This window comes from Cavia porcellus, unplaced genomic scaffold (genome assembly GCF_034190915.1).
Source record: "Cavia porcellus strain 051 isolate PalLab524CR breed Dunkin Hartley unplaced genomic scaffold, mCavPor4.1 scaffold_15, whole genome shotgun sequence".
In the NCBI taxonomy this organism is placed as follows: Eukaryota; Metazoa; Chordata; class Mammalia; order Rodentia; family Caviidae; genus Cavia; species Cavia porcellus.
In genome coordinates, this window is record NW_026947498.1 from 13,035,904 (window position 1) to 13,059,434 (window position 23,531).

At 33.8% G+C, this 23,531-nt stretch overlaps 1 pseudogene; it reads left to right on the forward strand.

The window, feature by feature from the left end:
- The first annotated feature begins 1,837 nt into the window (after positions 1–1,837).
- Positions 1,838–1,951, forward strand: LOC111754942 (U2 spliceosomal RNA; annotated as a pseudogene).
- Positions 1,952–23,531: the final 21,580 nt, after the last annotated feature.

The window sequence follows — 23,531 nt, forward strand, 5'->3', positions numbered from 1 at the left end:
TCTTGACAAGTATTCCTCTGAACGCTCTCCGGTTACTCATGCTGACTATGATCTGGGGTTCCTCTCACGCAGCTAGGGGCTGCTCTACGGGTTATTCTTTCTACTTGCATTGTTTTTCCCAATGCATCAGCCACACTGCTTCTCTTTGATCTGCTGTCACTGTTATAATGAAGTCTATCCTGGTTAAATGCATAAAATCACACCGCTCATTCTTTCTCTCGCTGGTGGTCTGCTCCTGAGGTCTTTCTTGCCCTGATGTCTTTACTTGAAGGTGTTAGACAACTTTGGACCAGTCATTTCACATACGCCTCTGCAAACCATAGCAGCAATGGAAGAATTACAAAAGAATAATTTATATTTGACTATTTCTTAGCTCAGGTCTTTCATTTGTGCATTCCTGAGTATTGTATGCATTTTCTCATAGAACCACATAGATATAGCCTTAATGGTAAAACTCAATTGATAGGAAAATGTTTGAGAAAGATAGTATTTCAGGATACATTTTAGTAGATACCCTGAGTCCTTTACATTAGGACAAAGCAGAAGGAGGCTCTAAACATAGGCACATCATCACTTTAGCCAATTCTTGTGACCCTAGAAGTAAGGAACCAGGCCGGTTCTAGGAGCACAGCAGTTAGAGAGCAGCTCTGGGAGAGTAATCAAAGACATTTCAAAGCAAATTATTGATCGGTAGTTGAAAGAGTAACAGGGCTAGATTGTTCCTTGAGGAAGCACCTCTGACACATTTATTTCAAGTGGTAACGTAAGTGTTCACAATAAATATTGTCGTCAATTGTTGGTGTAGCTTTAGCAAAATTCAATTCACTGAACAGCTGTTAAAAGTTGACCTTTCTTTCTAACAGTTCTGAGCGTTAGACTGTCCAAGATCAAGTGACAGAAAATTTGGTGTCTGATAAAGCTCATTTTTTTTAATATTTATTTATTTATTTATTTTTTAGTGTCTGGTCATGGCAGAAGGGGCAAATGAACTCTTCTAGTCATGAGAGATCTTTCCTCACAGCCTAATATCTCCCGGAAAGTCTCACCTTTTTTCTTTGGTACCAGAAATTGAACTCAGGACCTTATGCTAGCCAGGCAAGCTCTGTGCCACTGAGCTATATCCCTGGTTTTCAATCTGCTAATGCTATTGTTATGTTGGTGGTTCAAGTTATGAATACTGAGGAAACAAAATCGTTCAGAATATAGCAGTGTGTGCCGTGTGCTCATCAAAGCTATGCTGAGAAGTGTTTAGAGACAGGAAATATAACACGTGTCACACAAACATGCAAAATCTAAGTTAATATATAATATTTTATTTGTATATTTGGATGTTTTATAGTTCACGATAAATAAAATTGCCCTACATATTTTATATGTCCTTTGGTCTATTAGTCTGACTTTCAGTCTATATGTATTACAATTGACTTTATATGATAAATAAATTAATTTGATGCTGTAAAAATAAAAAGACATTGAGCAAGAAGGGAAAAGACGAACTGAAATGTGTTATGCATGTGTGCAGATTGGATTAATTTTTCCATTCAAAAGATAACTGTTGAGACTTTAGTATATACAACCTAGGGCTCTTTTCCCATGGGGAAATGTTGGTAAACAAGACACACAAGGATTCAGTTTGCATAAAGTTGGTATTTTCCTGGGGAAGATAAAAGACATACATTGCACAAGAACTAGTAAAACGAGTTTATCATTAACATAATTTGGTTAATGTTCATGGATTTCTTAAGTCGTAGGAAATTAGATTTCCTAAACTGAAAGTCTCACTTGTTGATTCTATTTACTTATAAAAATAAAGATAACTAAAATAATTAAATATTTATTTGCTTCTCGGCCTTTTGGCTAAGATCAAGTGTAGTATATGTTCTTATCAGTTTAAAATATTCACTTTAAATATTAGCACTTTATTCATAATTTATACAAAGCAAGACACGATTGAGATTTAGTGTTCTATTAACAATTTTGAAATTACATAAAATTCTTTGAGTAATGTTGAGGCAGTGTAACACCCAGAGTTATGGGACTTGTTAGCATTTCTTAAATGTGTGGGTAAGTTCAAATGAAGTTTTACTATGGATAAACATTTAGTTATTCCATTTTTCTGTATTTTCTTTTTGCATAGCTACTTAGACTAACATTTTTAGTTTAAAAGAATATGTATAGTTTTAAAATTTAAAATACTGTGTTTCTTACTACGTAAGGATATGTATTCTAATGTTAGACAAAGACAAGGTTATAAATCCTCCTAATAGAAATGCAGGCAATAGTCAGTGTAACTTCTATTAAAATATATTAATCTTCTTAGAATATAAAGTCATGCATGATTAAATTCAGATGAATACCAAAAGATAAAACAGCAAGATTTGTTTACTTTAATGGTTTCATTAATATGTGCATATACAAAGTAACTCCATATCAATGAACTAATATAAAACATTTCGTTCTTCATTTGGTGTCTCAAATGACAAAAATTAGTATTTAGTTCATTCTGTGTAGTTTGATCTTCCTCAAGATATTTTATTTCTCCACTTTGAAAAACACTTTAATCTTTGATTTATATGAAATATAGACATATCTCCAGATTTGAACCTTCAAATGATGGTTAAAAGATGCAGTCAGCTGGGCATGTGGCCCATAACTGTTTTCCCAGCACTTGGGGGGCTGAGGCAGGAGGATCACCATGAGGCCATGAGATGGAGGCCAGCCTGGGCACTACACTGCGTTCAAGGCCAGCCTGAACTGCATAATGTGACGCAGTCTCAAAAAAAAAGAAAAAAGAAAAAAAGTGCGACCATTTCTATTTTGTTGTTGTTCTTTGTTGAGAGATGCTGGATTTTGGCTTGAACTGGAAAACACAGTTTCTCCTTTAATAAGAGTTTTCCAGCAGGTACTACATGGAGACCCCTCGCAGGACATTTTAAAAAAGGAGAAGGCAAATTAATAATTTCTTTTCTATATGCAAAGTCTTCCTATAATTTTCCCTTGTAATGCTTTTCATTTTAATAATAATGAAGCAGCAGTTACTCTTATTATTCAACTTTTACATTTCCCTAATTAATTATCCTGTAAATTCAAAGATATCAGTATCAGCCAATCAGAAGTTTCCATGAAAAATATATATCCTAAATCCATAGTCCTATATTAGCATTTTGGATTCTGATGTCTCCAAAATCTTCGCCTGTGTTAAACTCAACCTCAGTGATGGTAGATAATTTATGTATACATTTATGGCATTTCTGTGCCCATGTTCTATTATTTCCTTGCACCCATGAAAAAATGCATGTAACCATATCCTTTTGTTAAATATGTGTATGAAATACTCATGAACAGAAATTTGAAATTACCAATGATCTGAACCATAAACAATGTTCTCATTTTAAGTGGTGACCTACACAAGTCTGACTTCTCATCTGAACCTCGTGGTATGGACTTGTTTCATCTTGCATGCTCCTCCTCAGCACATCTGTAAGACTTAGATTAAATGCAGTGCTGAGCCAACAGCAAACTCTGAGTGACAGAAACAAAAAGGTGAACTGATCAGTTACCTCAAGGCTTAAGGGCAAATACCAGTGACAAGATCCTTGGCCGCTCAGAGAAGGAAAGCAAACAGGACTCATACACTGGGACGTCTGGGAAAGCAATACAATACAAACTACGTACGCCTCATTTTTCCTTGTAACAGTGAGATTTTGCTGCAGTAATGTGGCCTCTCCATGAAGGGACTTTTTATCAGTGGGGAAAATCTTGTTCTCCAACTGGAGAAAACAAAGGAATAGTTTCTGTGTCAGATATCACCAATAAAGATGAGTAGCCATCTTGAATTAGATAAACCCAACATGTCAAATAAAAAAGCAAATCTCTGAGAATTATATTGGAATTGAAACCACAGTCAACATTAAGATAAGATTTAAGTCCAGTTAAATACGAGTTTTTTTTCTAATATAGTAGATATTTCCTAATGTGCAACTGAAAATCACCCATCATACCAGGAAAAAGAACAATCAGTGGAATTTAGAACTGAGAATGAGTTTTGATAAATACAGAAAGGAATCATACGTGAAATGATCTGTTAAAGAATTTAAAAGTTACAAAATATTTTAAGTGGAATAAATTTTCTTGAGACGAAGACAAAAATTTGAAGAAACACCAAAAACAAAATGAATTCCAAGTACAATTCCATGGGTTAAAATTAAATTAAGGCTATATTTAATAGACAATAATTTCCATATATCTTTAATCTTTAAATAGTAAAGTATATTTACATTTTTATTATCATTCTATTAACTGCTGTTTTATTGTTTTAATCACTAATTATTTGATTATATTTTGCTAATATCTTTACCATTATTACAGGTTTAAAACAATTTTTGTTGTATATTTTTGGCACTAATGCTTCACACCCTTGACTTTTCTTCACTTTTGCCCTAGTAGAAAAAGTCATTTATACATATTTACACATATATTCTTGAGGAAGAGCATCTCCTCTTCACTATTTCAAAGATAGACTTTCTTAATTATATTTGAAAAAAATTATAAGCTACTGTTTTGCAATTCAAGATCTCTCAAATTGTCTGTGTTGATGAATCAATTTTTTTCAATCTTTCCTAAATCTAAACATTAATAAATAAAACATATAAATGGATAAATACTGTCTATATTTTAAAATGAATAAAAACTATGAATTATTTAAAAATCAATGATATATTTTAACTGTTAGGTTTTTTAGACATGAAATCAATCCGCCCCATTGTTATAAAACATTGTCAAGGCTTCATATCAATTTTTCTACTTTTATCTGATAGTTATAATTTTATAGATCATCACTTTTCCATAGACCCCACTTTGAACTTTTCATATAGCAATACTTAGTGTGTTCTAATGTGTTGGAACTTATAGCTAGTAGTTTCAAATTGTCACTTTCAAGAATTTAAAATTCTTAACTCATTCCAAAACATAAAACTGCATAAGGAAAGTATTATTTGATGTTCTAATTCATAAATATGTTGAATGTGTTTATACCAGCAGTCTTCTATCTCGATGATTATAAATAGAACAATAATTGGGGAACAAATAAAATCAGCCATCTAATCTCAATTCTTTATTGAGAGTCAGACCCTTGCAGCACTGGACCACAGCGTGCATCTTTGAGTGCCAACACAGCCTCAAGTTGACAATAAATTCCAAGTAGGAAGAGGCCAGTTTGTAGCTTGCTTTAAAAAATTGCCTCATTAAAATTCTTATTAATGTAAGGTGATGAATATCTGTGTTCTTTATTTTCTATGCCTAAAAAATAAGTAAATGAACAATGCATTACAGGCAACTGGAAGTGAATCTTTGAATGTTAAGGAGAACACAACTTTAGAAGGGGGGAAATCTCATTAAAGGAACTTCAGTGGCTGCTGTCTTTCCCGTGAGCCCCTTCGTTCTATTGAAAGCAGTTACGCCAATGTGGACTTCAATTAACCTAAAGCAGTTGCTGGATAGAAAGAGTATGAACTATTGATCACTCACTACAGAAAACTCCAAATGTCTTTTGAACGGACAATAAGAGTTGTGAAGAATATGAGAAATCATTTTTCCCTTCAGCAAGACACTTTTTATTCAATTATTTTATATGATCTAGAAATTAATGATTGAGCATAACAAATAAATTGTTTTAGATATAAGCAGAACATATCTACTTGTACAAAACTTTTACTTCATTGGATTTTAGATATACAAGTTAAAGAATTTGGTCCCAGTTAATAAACACACCAAATTCGTAAATCCAGGCCAATCTTTCTGAGCCCTTGACAATGTAACAATATACTAATATTTCAAATTTTACAATAAATTTTGCCAGAGTATTTTTCCTGAACTACTTAAATACTTAAGAGATAATATACATCTGAAGAAAATTTGTATCCTGAATCCAGAAACTCACATTTAATGAAGACACAAGAGGAATTGGAGAAGGGAAAAAAAAATTCATATCCATATACAAATACATATACACACATATACACATACAAATAATATACATATACTCGTACATATACAAATACATATGCATACACATACAAATACATATATGTACATATGCATACACATATACAAATACATATACATACATATATACATACAAATAAATATACAAATACATATACACACATATATATGCAGATATTTATTTGACATTGATATGTACAATAGTTACGTATACATATACATACATAGAGATAGACATAGACAAGTACTTATACATAAATATATATATGGAGATATTTATTGACATTGATATATACAATATTTACATATACATATACAAATAGATATACATACATATACAAAAACATATACACACAACTATATAATGTATTGAGATATTTATTTAACACTGATATATACAATAGTTACAGATATATTATTATGAAAGCATAAATAATAAAATATGAATTCTTAAATTTATAACAGAAAATAGTCCCCATGAAAATAAGTGCAGTTAAGTGCCATTTTGAGAAAAAATAGAAATGCACAGATATAGAAAACCTTAAGTTTGCTGTGTCATAAGTATCCTTAAGGTGCTTGAAAAACATTTTCATAGGACCTAATATGCTTTGTTCAGTACGCATTGCTATGGTTGGTACATTGTGTTGACCTGAGAGGTCTAGAAGCTTGCCCACATCACTCAGCAGCTCTGCATCCTGGAGTGTAGAGCACAAGCCATTACCTTTCTAGGATATTGTTCGTCGTGTCAGTCTGAGAAATTTAACTAAGTGACTCAGAGGGGCTCCTCGCTTTGTAACGTCCTCAGCCTGTGCAAGAGCGGTTCAGGGAGATGGTGTGAGCGCTACTCCCACCCAAGAGGAGTGGTCTGCACCTTCTACCCTTCAGGCTTCGCTGTAGACTCCTCAGCCTCCTGTCATAGATTCTTCAGCATTTTATCGCAGACCCATCTGCCTGATGATACGGACTTGCACTGGACACTGCAGTGAGCTTCAGTCCTTGAGGCGGACGCTTCAGCCTCCAGGGTGCAGGCACCCTCGGCAAGCTCCCTCATCCAACTCTATGGCTGGTATTGTAAACCAATCTTGTACTTTCTTATACATTTGTACATTCTGTGTTATATTAGTATCTCTAGTAAACCATGATTGATATACTCTGTGAGACTTAAAAGAATAAATGATAGTTGCATTGAAATCTGCCAATAACCAGTTACTCAGGTGACATCACTTAACACTTAAGTCAGCTTCTCAGAAACCCAGCCAGAGCCCATTTAGCCTGAAGAGATGAGCAACACTCAGGTTTGAACGTTTTCTTTATCATCTCATTCGAGATGTTTTAAGATATGTCTTTGGTTGTAATGTTGTGCTATAAATATACTCGTTCTTCTAACATCTCATTTTAAAAACCTTTTATACTAAATGTGTTCTTTGATAGAGTCTCTAAAACCTGGAATAAAATTTGAATTTTTGGTCTGATTGTAGATATTCATTTGTATCTATTCCTCCTGAGATGTAAAAATGTGTGTCAGTGCTTCAAGGTGTGGAAAAGTTCTTGTTCAGTTACTTGATGACTAGTAAACTTATTACTATTCAAATGTAAAATTTCAATATCAAATTCTACTCATACTCAGCACATATGAATGTTTCAACTTCTTTTTGCCTTTTTTACCTAACGTAATTTTATGTGTTAAAGAAAATTAACCACCATAAATCAGCTTCCTGATGATGGAGCTTGAATGATAGCAATATTGATAATATGTAAGATGTAAGGAAAAAGAAGGTCCCAAGGATTATCCTGGTCCATTAAGCAAAAATATAATTAGAAGATACAAACTGATGATAACATATGAATGTATAATAATTGTGCAAAGATATTATGATCTCATTAATAGAAATTCAATTGGGGTAGATGAAATGAGGCCAATCTGAAACAAACTTAAATGTGTGGTTCCTAGGAACGTCTATGCAGGCATGCTGAGGAGGTGTCATTGAAGAAATACTCGGTGATTACTTAAGTCAGTGTTACTAAAAACATGAGTGAATGAGCAAAGAATAAGTGAGCTAATATTTTCAGATGTCAGAAAAGTTTTTGATTCAAAATCATTGGAATTATGGTAAAAACTCTGGAATGAGATCACTTCACGGTGGTGGTGAAGAAGAACTAAAAAGACTCTTCTGCAGCACCACAATAATTAAGAGCTGTACAAAGAAAAGAAGTCAGAACAAGAAGGGAAATGGAAAGTTGAAACCCAGTTAGAGCATTTCGACAAGAGCATGTCTCAAAAGTTAAGAACAAGATAACAAAGAGCTGAAGGTGTAACTTAGTGTGAGTTCTCATGGTTCATCCATAAATAATACTAAATATTGCAAGATATTTGTATCAGATATTTGTAATAAATTCCAATACATCTTTATTTGAGTTTTGACCAAAATGGTGTATCTTTTTCTATTGTTAGTTTTGGAAGCAGGATCAGAGAAAACTTTCCCATAATAAGTGAATAGTAGCCATAGATCTATTCATACACTGCAGTACCACTTTGTAACAAAATAAGATGTGCTCCTACAGATCACTGTAACTAAATTTAAATTTACAAAACACGACATGGGACCTGTCTCATGTCTATCAATAAACGTCAACTAGTAAGCTTCTACATAAAAGGTGGACTTTTGTTTTGATAATTAATAACTCAGCTTAAATTACTGTTTAGTATACATTGTACATATATTGTTCTTATACTTGAGGATGCATGCATGAAGGTCAGTGTTCTACATTTAAAATAGTGACTTCATACACACCATTTGATTTGATTTATCTTCTCATAAATTGCTAATCTTTTTGTTAGAATAAATTGAAATCACTAAAGCACAGTCTTACATTTAGCCAGTGGAATTTCTGAGGGAAAATATTATTCAGTCAACATATCTTTATTCCAAACTCTAGGTACTTTCATATAAAAATATACTAATGTAGTGACATTAATGCTAGCTATTACTTTAAATTCCTTAATGATTAGAAATCAATCCAACACCCATTTTATTCTCATTTTTAAATTGTATATATGTATATATTTACCTTTATATTTCTACTTTTATATTTTAATTTTTATCTGTGTGTATTGGCAGTATATAATGCCTTCTTTCATCTTAGGGAGCAGCACGTGTACTTAGCATGTTTCTTTATTCTTTTACTCTCTTTCCCTCTCTTGCTTCCTCCATCTTCAGAGCACCTTCTCATTTGCAAAAGCTCCATCTCCCTGTTGCCTGTTGTGAAACTTTCATTTTTTAAAATTGTTTACACTTTGTGCTTCTTTATTGAAACATTAAGCAGTATTTAACTTCTGTCTGACCATTTTACTTATATTGTGGTCTCAAAATGCATCCATTTACACACAAAACACTCAACTTTATCTTACTCTAATATTTAAATTTCAAAGTTTATGCTGTTCTCTCAATTAATTTTTATTTTCTTATTTTTTATGTCAGACATTGAATGAAATTGAAGACTCTTGCTTAAAACTTTAGAAATTTTGAAATTGTTAATCTAGAGTATGATCAAGATTCTGCACTATTACACATTAGGTGCTTCTAATACAAATATTTTATAAACCACACAAATACTGCTTTGTAAATAGTTCAGGTAATACTTGTAAAAAAAAAAAAAAGCTGACATTGATTGCAGTTTACCTGTAGCATAGCAGGTGCTGCATAAATATTTGATGAGTATGTTTGTGAATGAAGTTTTCAACTTTATTAGTTTCATTTACAAGAAACATACACAAATTACCGCAGTGTACACAAAAAGAAATTTATCAATGGAATGTTTGATAGTACATACAATCCATCGACAATTTAACAAGCAGATTCCAGAGAAAATTACAAAAGCAAAAGCCAAAGGGTTATCATGATAAGGGCAGCGATTACTGTCACATAATTATTATTGAATATATTTCATATACGGAGAGAAATCATCACTAGCATGCTTAGCATTTTCTTTTTTTTTTTTTTTTTCTAACAGTGAGTTTTATTTATTTATTTAGTCTTTTTCCTTTTTATCGGTACCAGGGATCGAACTCACAACTGCCTGCTTGCAAGGCAGGCGCTTATGCCGCTGAGCTAAATCCCCAGCCCCGTGCTTAGCATTTTAATAAAAGCTATTATCTTAGCCACATCAGGGACCCACCAACAATCACCCATCTCTACCATGATGCCTTCTTTTCAAAGAAGCTCTGAATAGTTTATTCCCTTGTGTTATCAGCTGTAAAACAAAAGTATCACTAAAATCTTAGGGCAGATACCTAGAATCTAGCTGTAAGGAAGCCTAGATATTTGAATGGTTTCTTGCCAATTGGAGGGTATTACCAGACATTACCGCTTTATTTGAAGTAGTTTTCTAGACAAAAGTGTGAGATACTGGGCCAGGCTTTGAGGATGGGAACATTCTCTACCACAAAAAGCTCAGATTTCATTCAGTTTAACAATTATAATATTTTTATGATATTTACTTGCTATCCAACATTTTGAATAATTATATTGAATAGATTTTGCACATGTTCACAGTCAGGAGGAAAATAAATTTTTCAAAAGTTTGATTAAATTTAGGAGATAAACTAAAGGAGGAGAGTGACATATAAAGATAAAGGTCTTTTGTGACTCGTGGTGCTTTTAAAGGTGAAAATAGAAAATGGAATGATTGACAATAAAACTTTATGGTTAGAATGAAATTATTGGTATGAAAAGAAAGTCGGGTGAAAGTTATTTAAAATGAGTTCAAGTACAATTTTGAGTCTTAATGAGAACATAAAAAAGTCTATCAAGGGGTCGGGGTTTAGCACAGCAGAATAAGTACCTGCTTGGCAAATGTGAGGCCCTGTGTTCAATGCCGGTACTAAAAACAAACAAACAAATGAAAACCATCTAACAATAAACAAGGGAAAAATAGTCAATGTATTGATTCAAATGTAACTCAAAATAATATCATAGCAAAAATACACATTTCTTTTCATTTTATTTCTATTTTCAGTTCACAAACAAAAATGTACTGTTATGTATTTTTTACACTATATTCTTGAGTATACACAACAGTTTTCAAAAATTCGTTTAGATAAGGAAGTCAAAAAGTTACTGAATTGAATATTTACATGATTTTTGCTCACATGTTTCTAGGTGTCATTGAAACGTGTATAAGAAAGGACATGTTTTATTGTCCAGAGACATCCTGTAACTCTTTTTTTTGCTTTATGCGAATTCCAATCTCCATATTAATTCCTGCCTTGGCACATTCAGTCCATCTCCAGAATATGTCTCATGTTCACTATCTACTCATCTGTGCATCAAAAGCCTTTTTACTAATGTACTAATTCTTTCACGTCCATATTCTTAAGCGTTCAGTCTCCTAATAGATCACGAGACTTCTGCTTAAATTATTGTGGATTCTTCAGGGAGACGTGACAAAGCTTTTCCTTGGCTTATGAAGTCCTCCCACCTGCTGCTATTCCCCGCTTCAATCCCAATCTTTTGCCTCCCTCCCTAACTGTGCTGCTCTTCGGTTCCTCGGTGTCTGAAAGGCCAGCCCACCTTCCACGCGCTCCCAGGCAGCTCGGTTTGCTGCACAGGCTTCTCCACGCCATCTCTGGTTCCAGGTTTTAGTTCTGCATCTCATCAGCTTAGGAATCGATCACATTTTTCCGATACTGAATCAATAGCCGCCATCCACCACCGCTCCGCCTAGGTTCTGCTTGTTTTTCACATTTTTTATCCCTTTTTCTAAGGCAACATTTGCGTAACTCTTTGGAGATGAAGTCTTTCCCGCTAGATGCCGTGATCCTTGTGCACAGGGACCGTGGCCGCCTGTCCTCCTACCACAACGTCCAGTATGTAGCACGGCGGTTGTCAAATAACAGGAACCCAGGGCACATGCATTAAACTACTGGGTGAAACTGTGAGGCCACTGCAAGGTTGAGGAGCAGTTACATTATAACCCTCACAGATAACAGGAAAAAAGTAAAGCGAACATTTACACTCCAATTCTTATAAACCCTCTAGTATTTCAAACTTGCTTGTTTTACCTTCATGGTAAACCTGGGAGCGCACGGCCTGGCACGATTCTGAGAGAAGGCGGTTTGTAATCATGGGTCCAACTAGGTATTCAAATATGGAAAGAAATCAGTAATATAATGGAATACAAGGAAAATTACATTGTGTTCTTCTTACCTAAAAAATATAAATGTATTTTGCTCAAATATTTCCTGTAGCATAATAGACAATATATTAATCTTGAGGTATTAGAAGAATCAGATATACAATGTGCAGCTTCTGCCAGAAATTGTTATTGAGCTTTCTTCAAATAAGATAGGTTTAATAATTCAGAATTGATATCTCTCATGAAGTTATTGACATAATTTATATAAATTTTGCATGTAGTGTTTCATATATTTTATATTTTATTCTTTATGCATATTTATCATATTTGTATGAATATGATTATGTACTGATTTCTAAAAGTAAGAGAAGTTATATAAAAGTACTTAATTTATAATTGCTGAATAATGTATATAAGTCAAAATTTCTAAAAGTAAGAAGATACATAAAATGTACTTGTTATTTGTTGAATAATTAATAGATATAAATCTACTTTAGAATATATGCAAAAATAATCATTTTACTAAAATTATAACATATTGCATCTTTATTAATCTTTAAAAACTTTTAAATAAAAATACAGTGAAAATAGATCAATTTATTGTCTTTTTCTTCTTCTTCTTTTTTTTTTTTTTTTAATCGGTACCGGGGATCGAACTCTCGACTGCCTGCTTGCAAGGCAGGCGCTTATGCTGCTGAGCTAAATCCCCAGCCCCCAGATCAATTTATTGACTCTTCTGTTGAGATAGCAGCTGAGAACTATGACTAAATTGCATTTGATGTGCTTTGTTTCACAATTTTTTCCCATTTTTCATTTCTAGTAAAAAATGTGGATACTATTTTATTACACAATGGCAAATTTTGATGATCCTCTTTGCTTCATCGAGGGAAAGTTTGGCCATGGAGGTCAGACATGGGTGATGCTCAGTCCAGGAGAACCCAAACTACTAACTGTAACAAAATCATTTTCTAGCAAATGTTACCGAATCTCTCAGGACATTCTAGGTCTCTGTAGTACTGATAAAATATAAAAGAGATTGTAGTTTCATTATTTGATAAGTTTAGGAAACAAGAACAATCCCATGTTGTGCCTGCATGAGTAATTTGAATGAATTTAAAACCCAGTATTATTTATGAGCATATACCTCTTAGTCTTGTTAAAATCCAAAGCTGAGCAAAAGAGCATATCTGTTTTTACAAAATATATGATCCTTGGTAAATTACATGCAACCAGTAAGCTGAGAATTGCCATCTGCCAAGATCCTTAAATTTACAGTTTTTGCCTCAAATTATGGCAGGGTTATATGTTACATACTTCCATACAAAATCCGAAACACAATGCGCTTGATTTGTTTTTAGATGGAACTATGCTGTCCTGAGGACCTTATTTGCAATCACTTGGCAGGGCTAAGTTGGTTTTTCTGACTTTGTGTGGTCTTTTGCTTGGCTGGGATAACTGGGGGGACTACACAATGTTCCACATGGGTCTCCATGTCAGCTATGACTGATTTTGTTCACAGGATATTGGCAGAAAAACTCAATAAACCACAAAGGTGTAAATTTAGGCTGGATGACCCTATCTCAAAATCTCTACCACATTCTAGACAAAGTCACAGAATTGAGTTGTTTACATAGACATTGCTACTTGAGATTGTCATGCTTAGGAGGAGTTGAAGGGTTGGAACGGGATTGGGGGAGAAAAAGAAGAATCAGATACATGATGTGCATAAATTCCTGTGATGAATGCAATCAGCATGTGTACCTAAAGTGTACCAATAAAATTAATGAAAAAAAATTTTGATTAAAGGGGCTTCAAATCAGGGAAGAAAACAATGTGTGCATTTTTGCAAACAATCTACCAGCACAAATGACAAACTGACTTGGAGGTAGGTCATGAAGGAAAAATTTTATAAAGTACTAACAGTGAAAACAATCTTAAAAAAAAAAAAAACAGTTTCTTAGAATGGATGTAAATTAAATCATTATACTGAAATTCTTTTTTTTTTACTTTTCTGTTTTCCTCTCTTAACTGGCACAAAAGTTCTAAGACATGACTGTTGTGATTCCAAATTTAAACCTGAGAAAATTGAATTTGAAAGGAAAAAGAAAAATTAAAAAAACAAACAAACAAACAAACAAACAACAAAAAAAAAAACACCTCAGGTATTCCAAGGTGTTTTACTGCCAGGTATGTTGGTGCACATGCATAATCCCAGCACTTGGGAGGCTGAGGCCGGAGGATTGCTGTGAGTTTGAGGCCTGCCTGGGCTGTAAAGTTAGTTAAAAGCCTCGGCCTGAACTAGAGTGAGACCTTGTCTCAAAAAGACCAAAACAAAAAAACAAAAAACAAAAAAAAGCAAAGCCAAAAACACATAAAAATGTTTTATTAAAACATAACATGACATAAAGAAATTTCTCATGTTCTGCTGATCCAGTTTTCTGCTTTCATTTTTATGTATTTTCCAGGATTCTATTTTTATCAATCTACCTAAATTTGGCTTGTCACCTATAGTTTTGATTGAATTTGTGGAAGTTGATTTATTTTCGAGAGCTACTTTTCTACTTTTCCTTTGCTTTTAAGTTATAAATATTAATAAATCCTTTGAAGGAAATAGAGATTTCCCTAGAAGTAATCATTATATAAAATAGAGAACTGCTGACTTGGATTCTTAAGGTGATGAATTATGTTTTGGTTAAAACACAAATAATGAAATGAGATCCTTCCTCTTTTAAGTTAGTGCAGGAAAAAAGAGTCTCATTAGAAATGCAACCACTTGCATCCCCAATACTTTAGTAAATGCTTCTTCAGGGTCTCGTTTGTGCTTGGACAATAATAATATCAATGATATTAGACACAAATGGTAGAGCATGTTTCTACTGCTAAGAAATTACTTAGCTGAGATAAGAAATATTTCAGACTTTGTTTGTTTTTACTTTTTGGCCAGGGTCTCACTACATAACACAGGCTGGACTTGAGCTTGCATATGTAGCTCAGCCTGGCCTCAAACTTGCAGTGTTCTTCCTGCCTCAGCCTCTCAAGTGCTTGGACTACAGCAGTGTGTCACCATGCCAGGCTACATTTCACTCTGAGTGACAAATGTGAAGACAAAGAGGAAAACGTACAAGAGACTTAGAGATGAAGAAAGGTATCATCAAATGTATTATTATCAAAGTGACATAATATGGCCTGTTCACAGTTACTTGACATTTGTAAATTGAATAAGTAGAACAAACAGCATAGTTGAGAAATGTGCATGCGTTAAAGTGACTTTATTTTGAAAAAAATAAATGGAAGTAAATTATGTAAAGAAAGTTAGAATGCTCCTTAAAAATGATGTCTCTTATTCCATTCTTTAAAAAAAAAATCAATAAATTTTGTTTTTATTTTTAAATTAAGTTAAACTTATGAACTATAGACAGGAGTTTTACAAAAAACTAAACATTATCAAAATAAATATTATGTAGACACACATGCATTCCAAACAGACACTCTATGCCCTCACTTGGTTTGAGATTTAAAAGCACAATGTTTGTAATCAAACTAAGCCATCTTAGACTTTAAGGTATTATTTTTTAAATAGGTTTTATGATGACTCCTGACAGAAGGCCTTCAAATCATATGTTTATCTGGAAAAATAAAATCAATCTTTCCAGACATTTAAACTTATAGAAGTTTGTCATTGTTCAAAGCAATTGTTTGCTTGTAATTACAATGCACATGTTACATTACTCAGTGGATAATTTTGAATGTATTTGTTTATAACAAATTGGATGGATGAATGGCAGGATGTATAATGGATGACTGGATAGCATACAGGAAACTGTTTGTACAAGACTGAGACGGAAAGACATTTAACTTCATGAAACGGTGAAAAACAATACATGTATCTGTTCTTTTATAGCACCAATGTCTTAGAATCATCACTACTTATTTTGTAGAGCCATCTGCTTTGAGTTGTTGCAATCATTTTATAATTTAAAAAAAGTAAAAGGTAAGGACAATATTTAGAAATGAAAATATAGCCAGCTTCACTCTAGTTATACTTTCATGTTTCTTCTCGGTACAAAGTGCGATCCAAGATTGCCCCACCACCTGCCGTCCCAGAGGCAAAAGACATTTTTATTAAAAACTTCAAAGAATTGGCTGTTAAAGTTGGAAAGAAGACTCAAATTTGAAAACAGAGGTGATGAGACAATGTAGTTCAAATACATGTTTAAAGTGAAATTCAATATATTATGGAAACAAGGGGAGTTAACAAACATGATCAAATGTACACGTAAAAATATGCTGGGGCATTTTACAAATGGCAACCTCATCAAATGATGAAAAACATCATTCCTGCCGTAATCAATGTTAGGAACACTCGAGTCTGAGAGTAGCATGGCTGAGAGGAGGTGGAACCACTGGAAAATGGGGCGGCCTGGATCAACAGTGGGTGCCTGGACGTGTGCACTTGGGGTGTGCTATCATTCATTTTTGTCTCTCTTTGTATCTAGTTGGAAATGTAAACTATTAGCTTCGTCTCAGGCTCTTGCCATGGTGGGCCCTCTCTGCCACCTGCGCAGAGTGATTCAGCTGCCAGATCTTAGATGGAGATTTGGAGAATTGTGAGTTCAGATTAACTTTGTCTCTTTATTAATTAATTGTATCTCGTAGTCTATTAATGTGACACAAAGTTGACTATATGCAGATAGAAACAAATCCTGGGGGGTTTGCTTTGAAGGAAGCAGCTTGATTGACTATTTTTGGCACCCAATCTGAAGCAGCACAGAGAAAATGAGAGAGATAAAAAGGAGACAAAGGAGGAGGCCTTTAATGCAGGCATGGGAAACCTCTACGGGGACCAGGAGGTACAGAGGCTCCCAAAAGATAACAAAGAAGTGGAACCACTTTTATCAGTTTTGGCTGGGGGAGGAGTTTGGAAGGTGAGCAAAAATGATGTATTAACTGCTGATCTGCAGGAGCATCTGCCTGTGTAAAACAGGAGACAGAGAATTGGGTGGAGTGGAGAGGAGAGGCTGGGTGGTTGTGGAGTATTGAGATTGGAAAGGGCTCAGTGTGTGCATAAAAAGTGACTGGGAGCTTCTCTCTGGAATGAGGAGGATGCAGAAGTTTCTCTTGGAGACATAAGTTGTTTCGCTCCGGCCCCTACCAAGTCGGGAGTACGTAGCTAAACCCCAGGCTGGCAGAAGCTATCACAGCTGACTTCAGCTGTAAACAAGATAGATGCGTACAGATTCTGGAGTCCATTTTCATCAAGCTGTTTTCCAGCTCAAATCAGGAAGGCTGACTTTACTTTTCTTTATTTAGTTTTTGTGATATTTTATCTTTCAGGCTAAAATTTACAAAAGTCAATAAAAACTTTACGATTTTGAGATATTTAAGTAGAACATGAGTCAGGCTTACCTCTTTTTGTGATACTTTTGTTGTGGTTTAATTTGTGTTTTGATTGACTGTCAATAATGTATGATCAGCTTGCTTTGACTTTGCATATCTATGAGAAAGATTAAAAGAACTTTGAAGCCACAGACAACCTGGATTCTTTTCCTCAGATTCTCTGTATTTGGACACAGTCTGCTCCTGGAATTGTTGTATTTGAACGAGACATGGTAATAACCTGAAAGTCCACGCTTTTGCATTTTGAAGTCAGATGGGAATGGAGTCTTAGTGACTGCAATGTGACCTCCAAGTATTCATATTTAGTGGATCTTTTTATGATTTGTATGACTTTGACCGACACACACAGTTAAAATGCAGTCCATTTGGACATCAGGGAATCTGAAAGGCCTCATAAAAGTTGTCAATTGTATGGATTCCTTTAATAAAACTTACACCCCCGCCCATAGATTCTTGATCTAGGCTTTAACTCAAATCACTAAATTTGCCGATGCATGTTACATCAGCAAATCCATTTCTCAAAGGGGAAGCAATCACATAGAGTTATTGTTAAGCTTCTTCACATATCAGAAGCACAGACAATTTGTAAAAACACTTTGTTGATATTGTTGAACAAGAGATTCAGTGAAGCAGATCACCAAAACAATGAGGAAAGGATTCTCTGGTATGTACAACATACAGGACTCCATGGAGTACATCTTTATTTTTAAGCTTGGAATATATATTATAGAAGGCAAGGAACAAGAGAAAGATTTAAAGTATAAAATATCAGTAGCCAAATTTGATTCTTTGCTTTCTTTCTTTCTTTTCTTTTCTTTTCTTTTTTTTTTTTTTTTTTTCTTGTATCAGGGATTGAACTCTAAAACTTGTGCTTGCCAGGCAGGTACTATGCTGCTGTGCTAAACCCAGAGCCCAGATTTCTTTCTTAGTACGTTATGCTTGTGACCATGACACAAATGAATGTGAGGAAAGGAGACATTGGGAAACTTCTCTAGTGCAATCAGTTAGATACGATGGAGACCTAATAAAAAAACAAAGGAAGGATGCATCTAAAACACAGTTTAATTTACTATTTACAATATGCAATTAATGGGCAAATTAAAAGTCCTGTCATTTAATGAATCTGTGAAAATGAAGAGAGTACACACCCAGCATCAGTCTGATACCTAGGCAACAAGGTTTTATGCTCCCATGCAATGATTGAAATTGTCTTTATGTTTGAAGTACGGAGATCATAAATTGAGCAACTTTCCTTACTTCTGTATATTTCCTGCTTTGCTTAGCGTAAATACTGAATTCGTTCTCAATTGTGCCAGCTGAATTTTCTGCTCTGCACTGAATGTTAAAATGGTACTAAAATTTGAAAGCATTATGTTCCTGGCCACATAGACTGGGCACACAGGTTAATGCTGTCCTTTAAATCTGACATTATCTGACTGTGAAGAGGCTATGGCTTTCTTTCATAGCCTTATTCATCATTTAAATTAAGTACTTTGACAGATTCTGGAAGCATACAGAAAACTTAGGACTGTCTTGATTAAATGCCAAAGAATAAATTTTCCTCTGGAAAGCACTTCACAAATTTGAACAAAATTTTGGGCTAGAAATTTCAATGAATATTACTAACACGTAATAGAAAGAACACAGTGTTCAGTCAGTTTTAGAGTTCAATATTGTTGATTTCTCAGTTTCTCTCACTAAACGTAGAATTCCACAATCTAATTCAACCTAATTGTACACACCTGAAAAAGAAAAAAAAGAGATAAAAACTGTGGCAGGGATGCATCTCATTTGGCATGTGCTTTTGAATTAAACAAAGATGCATTAGGAGTGGCATAAAAATTATAGTATTAGTAATAGGTTTTTTAAAGAACATAAAATGGCAGAGAAGGTTAGAAACTGCTTCTTAAACTTGATTAAAAATTGCATATAGTTAGAGCTGTACATTGTTAGCTAACATTCCAAGCGATACTGGCTAAGCTACCATTTGGGACCCAAATCTTTATGTGTAATTCAGCCGGGGAGAATTAAGCGATCCAACTAGAAAAAATATGTCTTAAAATTGCATATGATAGATGTTATGAATTTCGATTTCCAATTCTACATTGGAGAGATTTTGGTTTTAACAAACACAAGTAGTTTTCAGAATAGATACTTCACGTAAGCAGGAGACAATGAATTTGTGCAACAGCTGCCGTCTTGTCTTCGGTCAAAGATGACTTCTGTCTGTTGCGGGTGCCCGGTGCTAGTGAGAAATATGGATCACTGAAGATGAAATAGCATAGTTAAAAGGCGACCTTCCTGTGTTGCACTTTGATTATTTTTTTACTCAATATCAGTACTTGTAATATGTAGTAATTTCAGAAGGTGGTTGACATTATTTAAAACGTACAGGGACACGATGGAGAATTATTAGCATAAAGCAAAATGAAATTCTGTCAGCAGCAACATGGAAAGAGCTGGAGAACATCTTGTTGAGTGAAATAAGACACAAACATAAAGACAATTACACGTTCATTTTTGCATATATAAAAAACAGAAAATGGATTAGAAATTATTAGGACTACACCGAACGGAGAAAGTTGCCAAAGTGTGAGGATTGAAGAGGAGGGAGGAAGGAAAGTATTTGAATATAATCAAATAATGTCTTTTGTATTTTTGGAGATATTACAATGAATCCCATTAATACATACAATTAATATATGTTAACAAAAATAAATTACAAAAGGCAATGTTGATAGCTTTTGAAACTTGCAAAATGTGGTTACAAGCTGACACTTGAAATGCTTGTCTAAGCACTATAAATAAAGCAAGAAATCTTTCCACAGAAACAAGAATAATATATAAATTAATCAGATTATCCATATATATATATATATATATATATATATATGTTATCTAATTAGATTCTTCATTAAAATAAAAATTTATCATAATGCTCTACATTATTTTTAACATGTATTTTGGTACCTTTTCCTCAACCACTGTGTCTAACTCAGTCTTAAAAATAATACAATGATCTTGATTTCACAAAATGAGATTTTTAATGTTATTTCCTTTTTAGTATAGTCACATTAAAAATAAATGAGAATTACTAAACTGTAAATTCAATGTATATATATTAGTCACCCAACTATACTATATTGCATAATGTACTGAAAAGGCTTTTAGATAATAAAATAAAACCTCAGGCAGTATTTTTCACCAAAATATCATAAATATAGAGCCTGCCAAAAAATGTACACACACTTCAGCAGTTACTTTAATAATTATCTAGAAGCTAATGGCCACTATTTTGAGTACCTTTTGTAATTTAGAAGCCAAAGAGAAATTGTATTTAAGCTTATTATATTTCAATAAATTTCTTATTAGAAATGTTTACTATCCTGATATATACATTTTTGGCTAACTCTATATGTGTAAAACAATGCACAAGCAAAATCTTTGAGTCTGTAAACTACAAGTATACATTATATACGTCCTAGGAACAATAGTAACTTTCTCTCTTTGTATAACCATATTTTCATTCTAATATTTATTTCAGAAGTAATTTTACATGTTTAATTAAATTTATTTTCATCAAATAATTGCCTGTATTCCTTTGGCAACACAGCATAATTCTATTTTATTCTCTATTATTCAATAACATTGATTTTTGATAGAATGTATTTGTGATAAATAATGATTCCATTCATTCTGAGAGTTGCTACATGAAAATTAACATGTGTGTTCATGTTTATATTTTAATAATATTGTAATTTTATATTTTAACTATGGATTTATTGAATATTAACCGAAATTAAAATGAATGTTAATCATATATGACAATGGGCTAGACTTTTGTATAAAAAATTATATACACATCTACATTATTACTGAAGAGTGGTAGAATGTGTCACATCTACATATGTAGTTATCACAAGTCATGGACAAGCGAGACTTTTCTTACACTTCTTTAGACTTTTCCTCTCCTACTTCACATCTTTTCTCTTTATACAGCTGTAAAGTCACGATTTTCAAGAATTTAATCTCATTTTCTCTACATTATCTCCAATTTATCTTTAGTACATTTATAGCAAAACAGATTTTGAAACAAAGAGGAGTGATTATTATGGTTTGTGTCAAGGTGTCCCCCCAAAGCCTCATGAAGTCATGGGCGTGGGTTTTTCAGAGTTGGCACAATGTAGAGATTGTGACTAATACGTGGTTCAGTGCTGAGTTAAGGGTGTGAATGGTACCCCTGCTTTACACTAGGTAATTTGCATACATTATAAGGGATGGAAAGAGGCTCGTCTGCCCCACTTCTCATCTTCTTTTAGTTTTTTATGTCTTCAGCAGCCATGAACCATTGTTACTCCTTGGCCATTGTACCACCCTGCTTTGGAGTCAGCTGATTATGGATTTAAACTGTAAACTAAATAAAACTTTCCCCCTTTAACACTGGGTGTCTGATATTTTGTCTCAGTAATTAGAGAATGTAACCAAGAGAGCGATAGAAATTTATTCAAGAGCACTTTGGTGAATAACATATGGAAAGGACTGATGAAAGCAAAAAGGACAATTAGCCTACAGTCTTACTGAAACAGACAGTTCACCTTATCCCTGAAAGGCCCCTCATTTGGCACAAACTGAGGCAAATTGAGAAGGCATTTATAGTCAAACACTGACAAGTTATTGGAAACAAGGATAGGCAGATAGATTAATAGGCGGGTACAAGGAAGAGCCAATGCATAAACAGAATGATGGGTGAATGAATGTATGGTTATACAGTACAGTGGACAATTGGCCATAAAGGTAATTTAGAGATAATATTGTTCTAATTTTTGAGTAAAATGTAAAGTTCATTATTTTGCAATTACATTCAATTATTCCAACACTACTTGTTGCAATGACTATTAAACATCCAATCAGTCACCTTTGTGTCTTTGCTGAAAAAATAGTTGTTAGTCTTTGTGTAGATCCACATCCAGACTTTATATTTCATCCTTAGGAGGCAATCTTTCTAAACATTAGGTGGTTATTTTAAAATAATGAGATAAAAATTATGTGCATGTTAATAAAGACATTGTTTCGATGTATACCAATTACACGTGAAATGACTGCAATTAAACCTGAACACTGAGGTTTCAGTTTTGAAAAATCAGCTTCCACATTGATATGTTTTGTTTTAAAACAAAACAAAGCAAAAAACAATAACACATATACCATAGGTTTGCCACCACTTAAAGCAGTCTTAGAGAAGGATTGCCTATTGCCTTAAAGATTAGTTATCAAGATTTTGGTTGTACTATCTTGTCTTTTATATGTTTTTGAAATGTTTTAATTGTATTAGCAAAATCTCCTTCCTAGAGTAGTACCCATAGTATATGAAGTGATAATGACTATGGTAATAGTGATAAAAAGGATAAATAAGGAGGTTGAATACAAAGAGGAAGAACAGAAGGAGGAAAAATGTGAAGAAGAAGAAAAAATTCTCTTTGATTTTAAGTAGTGACTCCTTAGTCATAACTGAACTCCTGAATGTTATATTTGGAACCAATATTAACATACCTGTTGTTGGGCTCTATACCTAGACCCTCAACCCCCCAAATTAGTATCTTGCTAAGACTCAAAGGAGTAAGACACATGGCATGATCTTTAGAGCTACAGGAGGAGTGAAATCCTTGGCAGAGTTTGTAACTCTGCTAGCCAGCTGACCAACTGATGCTAGGCAGCCCTTATTTAATCAGAACAAGCAAGGAGTTGAGTGAAAAATGGAGGAAACCTGAACAGGGTCTTGTGAGGGGTTCAAGGACCACTCAGAGCAATAGACCATGCTAATTAAGAAAACCTATCTTTAAGTGGCCTCAGCTGTGGCCCATCTTGCTCTCTGAGCTATCTCTTCGTTCTTAGTTCAATCATTCCCAGGACACACCACAGCCCTGCATATGTATCCAACTTCAACGGTCTCCAACAACCTGTGTATTTATGTTATTAGTGATGTCAATTTAGCTTTC